The sequence below is a fragment of the Dermacentor variabilis genome, chromosome 4, assembly GCF_050947875.1.
Source record: "Dermacentor variabilis isolate Ectoservices chromosome 4, ASM5094787v1, whole genome shotgun sequence".
Classification (NCBI taxonomy): Eukaryota; Metazoa; Arthropoda; class Arachnida; order Ixodida; family Ixodidae; genus Dermacentor; species Dermacentor variabilis.
In genome coordinates this window covers 62401455-62409699 of record NC_134571.1, presented here as the reverse complement: position 1 = coordinate 62409699, position 8245 = coordinate 62401455, and positions in this window count along the sequence as shown.

Here is an 8245-nt window from a genome sequence, read left to right as displayed (position 1 = left end):
ACTCCACGGAGCAGGAGTTGCTGAAGGATTTGGCTGACAGATACCTTCCGTTAGAAACCTGGCACGATACACCTGACGTAATTTTGGAATATAGTGGGGATGACAATACAGTTATGGAGGAGGAATTTACTGAAAGTGATATAAGGGTGGTGCTGCAGAATCTTAGTGGTCGATCAGCATCAGGGCCGGATGTCATTACGAAGAAAATGTTACGGAATTTAGACGAGGTGTCCATTGACTTCCTTACGCGGGAGATCGACAGTCGATGGAAGGAAGGCTCTTCCCCGGAAGAGTGGAAACTTGCAACTACTGTTCTGATACCCAAACCGGGGAAGGCCCATAGGGCTTGAAAATTTCACACCCATTTCCCTGACATCGTGTTTGGGGAAAGACACTGAGCATGTCATTTTAAATAAGCTCACGCGTTATGTACAGTTCTACTTTTGTAGACTGAAGTCTATAGAATGTCTATAAGCAAATGTCTACAGGCTATCTATAGACAATGGTGCATAGACATTCCATAGATTCTACTTTTGTAGACTCAAGTCTATAAAATGTCTATACATTTTATAAGTTTATAAGTTTTATACATTTTATAAGTTGAAGCTTAATCGTCCGCTGATTTTGTGCCTGTAAGTTTAGAGATTCAGTGTTCAGATTCAGTGCAAGCACAGCGCAATGACATGAGTGAGTTCTGCCTGCAAGTAGGCGGCTAGGCCCACTAGCGCGGCGTCTGGATACCAAAGCTGAAAGCAAAGAAGCACAAGCTAATTAAATGACAAAGTATAGAAAACGAACGCACGTGCGATTCAACAGCACGCTGCGTAGTGAAGCAGCGACAGAATGAGGATAGAACGCTGGGGCCTTGCCTGTCTCTATACCGTTGGAGTTCTGCTGTGAATAAGTGCATGCAGTAGCAATTAATTTGCACCGACGTCGTAATCGCTCTTCCATTTTGTTCCTCCTGTTGGCAAAAGCAGCTCCAATGAACTTTTCTGAGCGATGCCAATGCCTCCTTTTCCCTTTTTTTTGCATTTTGCAGTACAAATTAAAATCAAATTTTCTTAAACATCGCGCTATCTTCTCAGAAGCTTTTCATTGTCTCTCGTTCTGGAACAAATTTAGAGCAAAATGTACGCCCAAACAACCCACTAGGTTCCTGATTCCTATTGCAGAATATATTTTAGCTGCTAAAATGCTTAGAAACTTCGAAGTGCGTTAATATAACAGAAGAGTCCTTTGACGTAAAGAAGTCGTTCTAATAGGCTAAATAGCAACTCCTCAAACAATTTTTGGTATGGAAGCTAGGGTTGCCCTTGAGGACGTCGTGGGGGGAAATAATGCAGAAACAAATATTATATTTTAGGAAGGGGGGAGAGAGTAACGACGGGGCACTAGTCGCAGTAAGGACACGGGGGGACTGAGATGAAGATTAGATACTACACCGTTACGTGCGATTGATTTCATTCGCTCATTTCGTTGCGCCTATAATACCGAAAATAAAAGGACCCTTAAGTTGCTTCCGGCGTTGCTACGGATTTACTGCTTCACTTTTACCCCAGCAAAGCGCAGTGGGAGAACAACATAGAACCAGGGTGAAGACAGTAGCTAAGCGAGAAGGTTCGTTTTGGCCGCGTCGTCAACCAGATGGCGGATGGCGCTTTGTGAAAATACAATAGATCGCGCATAACACTTAGAATATTCCCTGTTGCTAGGATAATTCTGCCCAGAGTTAGCAACATTCTCCCTCTCTCCCTCCCTCCCTCCCTCCTTCCCTTTTTCCCTCCCTCCCTCCCTTTCTCCTCCTGCAGGTTTCGCGCAATTTTTAAGGCTACAAGAAACGTGAACTTGCGCTGGTCCTCCTGATCATGAGCAGTACAAAGTTGTAGCTAACGTTAGGAAATCATTCTCGTTCGTCGTTATTTCATATAGCTGAAAAGAAAAAAAGAACAGTCACCTCTTTGAGGTTACGTTCCACTCATAACGATCATTCAGGCTCAGCCTGAATACTATTTTATATGTTGTCTACGAATGATTTCTATTATACATTTTAACGAAATATTGGAAATATCTGTTTTTCAGTTACAGATGTTCTAATCCTGCCGCACACAGTCGTGCGATAACGAATGCGACAGGCAAGTGCAGCGAAATCTGTTTTCTGCCTTGCAGCGTGAAGCGATTAAAGAGGTACATTATGAAGAGCAAATGGCGAAAGCTTTCTCGAACTAAAGAAGCACGTATTTTGTTTGAACAGAAGGGGAGCAAAGACAAATGCTAATTTTCTATGAAAGGAAAACCCGGATCTCTTAACCTGTGCTGACCAATTTGCCTGGCGCCCCACGTGCCGTGAGGTTGGATTAAGAAGCGGGATGTTCAGTTTGAAAATATGCCAAAAAAAAAAACGAACGATACAAACGTTTGTATTTGATAAAAAAATTTATCTACTTGTGAGACTCCCCGATTGTGGCTAGTTGGGCGCGTCACCTTTTCTATTTCTGGTGCGAGGTCTAACGCAGAAAAACAACCGATTATGATCGGAGTCCAGTGCCAGCGTCGATCGCCTGCAAAGCACGGACGTGCCCAGTGTTTCCCACCCGCTGAGAAGCAGCGAGACGGTGCAACGAAACACGTAGATTCGTCGGCAAGATTGCACCGCGCGGTCAGCGAACTCGTCGGTAAACAGGCATAGAGACCTTCAAGGGCATCAGTGGGGTAGTGTGACGGGCTTTGAGAAATTTGAAACGTTCAGCATCTGGAGCGCAGCTTGTAAAGCAGACACCTTGCTACTTCATGGTGCTTATAGGATTCGCGCAACATCGGCGCCGGCATATACAGGGTATCCCAAGTAACTTTAGCCAAACTTTTCAAAATGTGCAAACGCCGCGTAGCTGGGCAGAACCAAGGCTTAAAGGTACTCAGATTATTTTTATTGCATCCTGCCTAATTACATAATTCGTCTTAATAAGTTAACTTCTCCGATATTATAATTAGACGAAAATTCGGAATGAAAATTGTGGAGCAACATGAAAACCTCCTGCTACAGGTTTCTGTTGCTCAATACGTGCTACGTAAAAGTGTTTTTCAGAGCGTGAAACAAGCCCGCGAATACACGCAAAGTGCCTCGAGCGGCCACTCGCGCGGCAATTTTGCGAGTATTCGCGGGCTTCTTTCACGCTCTGAAAAACACTTTTATGTACAAGAACAGAGCAGATAAAACGCAAGAAAAAAGTCATCATTTTTTCCCTCTGTTCGACACCCTGTTTATTTCGGCGCACCTGTTTGATTATTACAATGTAAACGCGCAATCTGATCACGACGCTGAATCGATTCATACGCTGAACCAATTCGGTCTCATAATTATACTGACGGTGATTCTATCATCGATAGTAAGCTTTAGTGTCAGGATATAGATAAATATTGTTGCAGGAAGAAAGCAGGCCCACGAGTGTAAAATAATCTATATTTACAACTGAAGTTAATGGCGTTCAGGCAACTGCCAGACTTCGTCTTCCTCTAGTCCAATCCAACTTCCTTTTTCCTTCACCGTAACATCACCCTCCCGGCGGAGTAGCTCCGTCCCGGCGCAAGTTATAGAGCCTCACTTAATGGCGGGACATAGGGCTTCAGCCTGGCGACGTGAACAACATCGCTGGTGACGTTGGGAGGCACTGAAGGCTGACCGACTGGGGCGATCTCGTATGTCACGTCGGACAGTTGGCGTAAGATCCGGTACGGACCAGAATAACGGGAAAGTAGTTTTTCCGACAAGCCGACGCCACGTGAAGGCGTCCAGAGAAGGACAAGGGAACCAGGTGAAAAATGAGTCTCGGTGCCGAAGGTCGAAGCGTCGCTTTTGAGAAGCTTGCGAGACTGTGAGGCGATGACGGGCGACTTCTCGGGCCTGGGCGGCTAAGTTAATCGCATCGCGAGCGTAACCAGTGCTGGGTGATTGTACTGCGGAAGGTAGCAACGTGTCAAAGGGCAAGGTGGGGTCGCGGCCATACAACTGGTAAAATGGTGAAAATCCGGCACTGTCGAGACGGGACGAGTTGTATGCGAAAGTGATGTATGGTAAAGCGACGTCCCAGTCGCGGTAATCGTCGGAAACGTACATGGCCAGCATTTCAGTTAGCGTGCGGTTGAGTCGCTCGGTGAGGCCGTTCGTTTGAGGGTGGTACGCGGTAGCAATCTGGTGTTCTGCAGAACAGGCGCGGAGCAGATCATCGACGACCTTCGATAGAAAGTAGCGGCCGCGATCCGTCAGCAACTGGTGAGGGGCGCGTGGTGCAGGATGACGTCGTATAGTAAGAAGTCGGCGACATCTGTAGCGCAGCTGGTTGGTAGCGCTCGTGCGATGGCATATCTCGTGGCATAATCGGTTGCTACAGCAATCCATTTGTTTCCTTTGATGGAAATTGGAAAGGGGCCAAGGAGGCCCACACGGAAGAAGGGCTCTATAGGGATATCAATTGGTTGCAAAAAACCAGCGGGAGGCATAGCAGGCGTCTTCCGGCGCTGACACAGGTCGCAAGAAGCGACATAACAGCGCACAGAGCGATAAATTCCGGGCCTGTTGTGCCATTACCACAAGCCCGGATTCCGAATCCGCAAGATGGAGAATTTTCCTGCGAGCGCCCTTTGGACAAACCCGGGGCTGCGCCGAAAGGCACAGCGCCCTAATTCTCCCTTGACAAGTCAAGATGCTGAGCCGTCAGGCAGTGGTGTCCTCCGGAGAAGCATCGGCGGGCAACATGTTCAAACGTGTCGCCAAGTGCCAGACAGCCCGGCGCCGTACATCCCCTTCCCTGGAGGTCACCGCGCCCGCCAGTTTTGAACGGGGTGGCGAGCGTGGTCGCTGGTTGGACCCCCCTCCGACGACCGTCGAGTGCTCACTTTGTATTGGGCCGTTTGAGTGACAATGGTTTCTGGGGGCTTATAAGCCGCGGCGCGCCGCCTGGAAAACCGGATCCGCCGACCCACCGGGAGCAGAGTGCCGCTCTCGACTGGAGTGAGATGTGTCACGCGTTTTCGCCGGACGTCGCCGTGCGAGAACAGTCGCGTTTGCTGTGAGCTCTCGGCCCCAGTGCCGATCCCTTCATGTCCTGTATAATGACCTGTATATAGTGTATAAAGTCCCTTTTGTTATTCTCACCGACGCCTGACTCGGAGTCTTCGCTACCAACGCTCTGTCACGAAACGGGTGACGAGCGCTACGGGACCACCTCAAAGTCGTAAAAGTGGTGCCAGCGGTGGAAAGTCGTAACAGGCCAGAAGAAGCGTCGCCGCAGGCGGTCGCATGTACGAGTGATGCCCAGATGTCCAGCAGTAGGAGCGTCGTGAAGTTGCTAGAGCACGGCTAGTCGAAGGTGCTTGGGAACGACTAGGAGGAGCTCCGGGCCGTCAGGGCGAACGCTACGACGGTATAAAGTTCCATCGCGCAAGGTTACCATCCGGAGGGACGGGTCATTGGGCGAGGAGCTTAGGCGTCCCATAACTGTTCGAAGAACAGGATCTTTGCGCTGCTCGTCGCCAATATGGAGGAAGCCGGAGAGGGATAGAACACTGATGCCCGAGTCTGCATCGGTATCGTCCGGTTGATCCACGGGATTGCGGGACAGGCAGTCAGCGTCTTTATGCAGGCGCCCTGACTTATACATAATAGAAAATGTATATTCTTGTAGACGCAAGGCCCAACGTGCAAGTCGTCCAGTTGGGTCCTTCAAAGAGGAGAGCCAGCAGAGGGCGTGATGATCGGTTACGACGCAGAAGCTCCGACCGAAAAGGTACGGCCGAAATTTCGCGACCGCCCATACGGGCGCAAGACATTCTCTCGCAGTAATGGGGTAATTTCGCTCGGTCATGGAAAGAAGGCGGCTAGCGTAAGCGATGACACGGTCTTGGCCCTGCTGACGTTGAGCGAGGACAGCGCCGATGCCATGACCACTCGCGTCAGTTCGCACTTCAGTGGGCGCAGAAGGGTCAAAGTGTGACATAATTGGGGAAGTTGTAAGCCGCTCAATCAGGGTAGAGAAGGCTTTCTCCTGCAGTGGTCCCCAAGAGAAAGAGACGTCTTTCTTAAGAAGGTCAGTGAGAGGGTGAGCGATGTCGGCAAAATTTTTCACAAGTCGCCGGAAATAAGAGCATAAGCCCAGAAAACCACGGACATCGTTTGTTGAACAAGGTATAGGAAAATTTTGCACGGCGTGAACTTTCTGTGGATCAGGTTGGATTCCGGTGGCGTTTACGAGATGGCCGAGCATGTTAATTTCACGGCGACCGAAATGGCACTTGGAGGAGTTTAGCTGAAGGCCAGCCCTGCGAAACACGGAGAGTATGGTTGTGAGGCGCCGCAGATGGCTCTCAAAGTTCGGCGAAAACACAATCACATTGTCGAGGTAACAGAGGCATGTAGATCACTTCAAGCCACGCACGAGAGAGTCCATCATGCACTCGAATGTAGCTGGTGCATTGCATAATCCAAAGGGCATGACTTTAAATTTGTACAGACCGTCCGGTGTGACGAAGGCGGTTTTCTCGCGGTCCAACTCATCGACGCTAATCTGCCAATAGCCGGAGCGGGGGTCAATTGATGAAAAGTATTGGGATCCATGAAGGCAGTCAAGATCGTCATCAATGCGAGGCAGGGGATAAACATCCTTCTTTGTTATCCTGTTGAGATGACGGTAGTCAACGCAGAAGCGCCACAAGTTGTCTTTTTTCTTTACTAAGACAACCGGTGATGCCCACGGGCTACTGGAAGGTTCAATGATGTCCTTGTCCATCATCCTGTCTACCTCTTTCTGTATGATGGCCCTCTCTGTTGCGGAGACACGATATGGCCGCCTATGAATGAGGCTGGGCTCACCGGTGTTGATGCGATGCGTGGCAACAGATGTCTAGCCAAGTGGACGGTCGTCCAAATCAAAGATGTCCCGATAAGATGACAGGAGGTGACGAAGAGCTGCTGTTTGCTCGGAAGGAAGGTCAGGGGCGATCATCTTAGAAACATCGTCCGCAGGCGTCGAGTACGAAGAAGTGGGTGACATAGGTCCGTTGGTACTGAGGAAGGATTCAGAGGTCAAAGAAAAAACCTCAAATTCTTCCAAAGGAGTGATATGCGCTATGGCGATACCGTGTGGGAGCACATGCGACGAAAATCCAAAATTGAGGATGGGCACGCGAGTGCAGTTTTCGCGGATCCGGATTAAGGTGCTCGGCAGGGCAATATTTCGCGACAAAACCACGTCAGTAATCGGCGACACGACGTACTCGCCATCAGGTACGGGAGGACAGGGCGTCAGGAGGACATTTGTAGCCGCCTGTGGAGACAGCCTTGCAAACTCAGCAGAACATAAGCGGTGTGAAGCACAAGTTGTTGTGTCGGCAGGAAGCGGCAGATCCAACTGTACAACACCTGCGGAGCAGTCAATTTGGGCAGAGTGTTTCAAAAGGAAGTCGTGGCCGAGAATTAGGTCTTGCGGACAGTGTTCAAGGACGATAAACTGAACAACGGTATAATGGCCTCCAATGATCACACGTGCTGTGCACATTCCAAGGACAGGTGAAGTACTCCCATCGGCGACTCGCACAGTGCCCGGTATGGCGGGTGTCAGAACCTTCTTGAGCCTTCGGCGGAAAGCAGCGCTCATAACTGAAAGCTGTGCTCCGGTATCGACGAGAGATCTAACAGGAACGCCATCAACTTCAATGTCCAGTAGGTTTCCACATATAGGCAGGGTCAACAGAGGATTTGTGGGCCGGGTCGGAGTTGCAGCTTCACCTCCGGGAGCTGCACCGTCTAGTTTCCCGAAGCGAAGCGACCGGTTGCAGAAGGGGACGAAGAGCGGTGAACGAGACGCGAACGGGACCTACGACCTTGCGGAGACGGGGAGCGGCTTGATCTTGGTGGAGCACTGTCGGCGTTGATGTTCCTAGTCGGCGTATAGGGCGAGAAAGTACGATTGTCTGCTACTTGGCGGTAGTGACTCGGAGACGACCACCGAGGAGGCGACGACCAGTGGTTGCGGCAATGACGGGCGATGTGTCCAATACCGGAACAATTAAAGCAGATGGGTTTATCATCCGCTGTGCGCCAGCCAGCTGGGTTGCGACGGGGTGGCGGAAAGCTTTGCGTCTGGGAGCGAGCGGCCGGAGAAATCAGGTAGGTGTTTGTATGGCGGACCAAGCAGAGAGATGGAATGCCCAAACTTGCTATTTCCTCCCGAATGACCGCTTGTATAAGGGA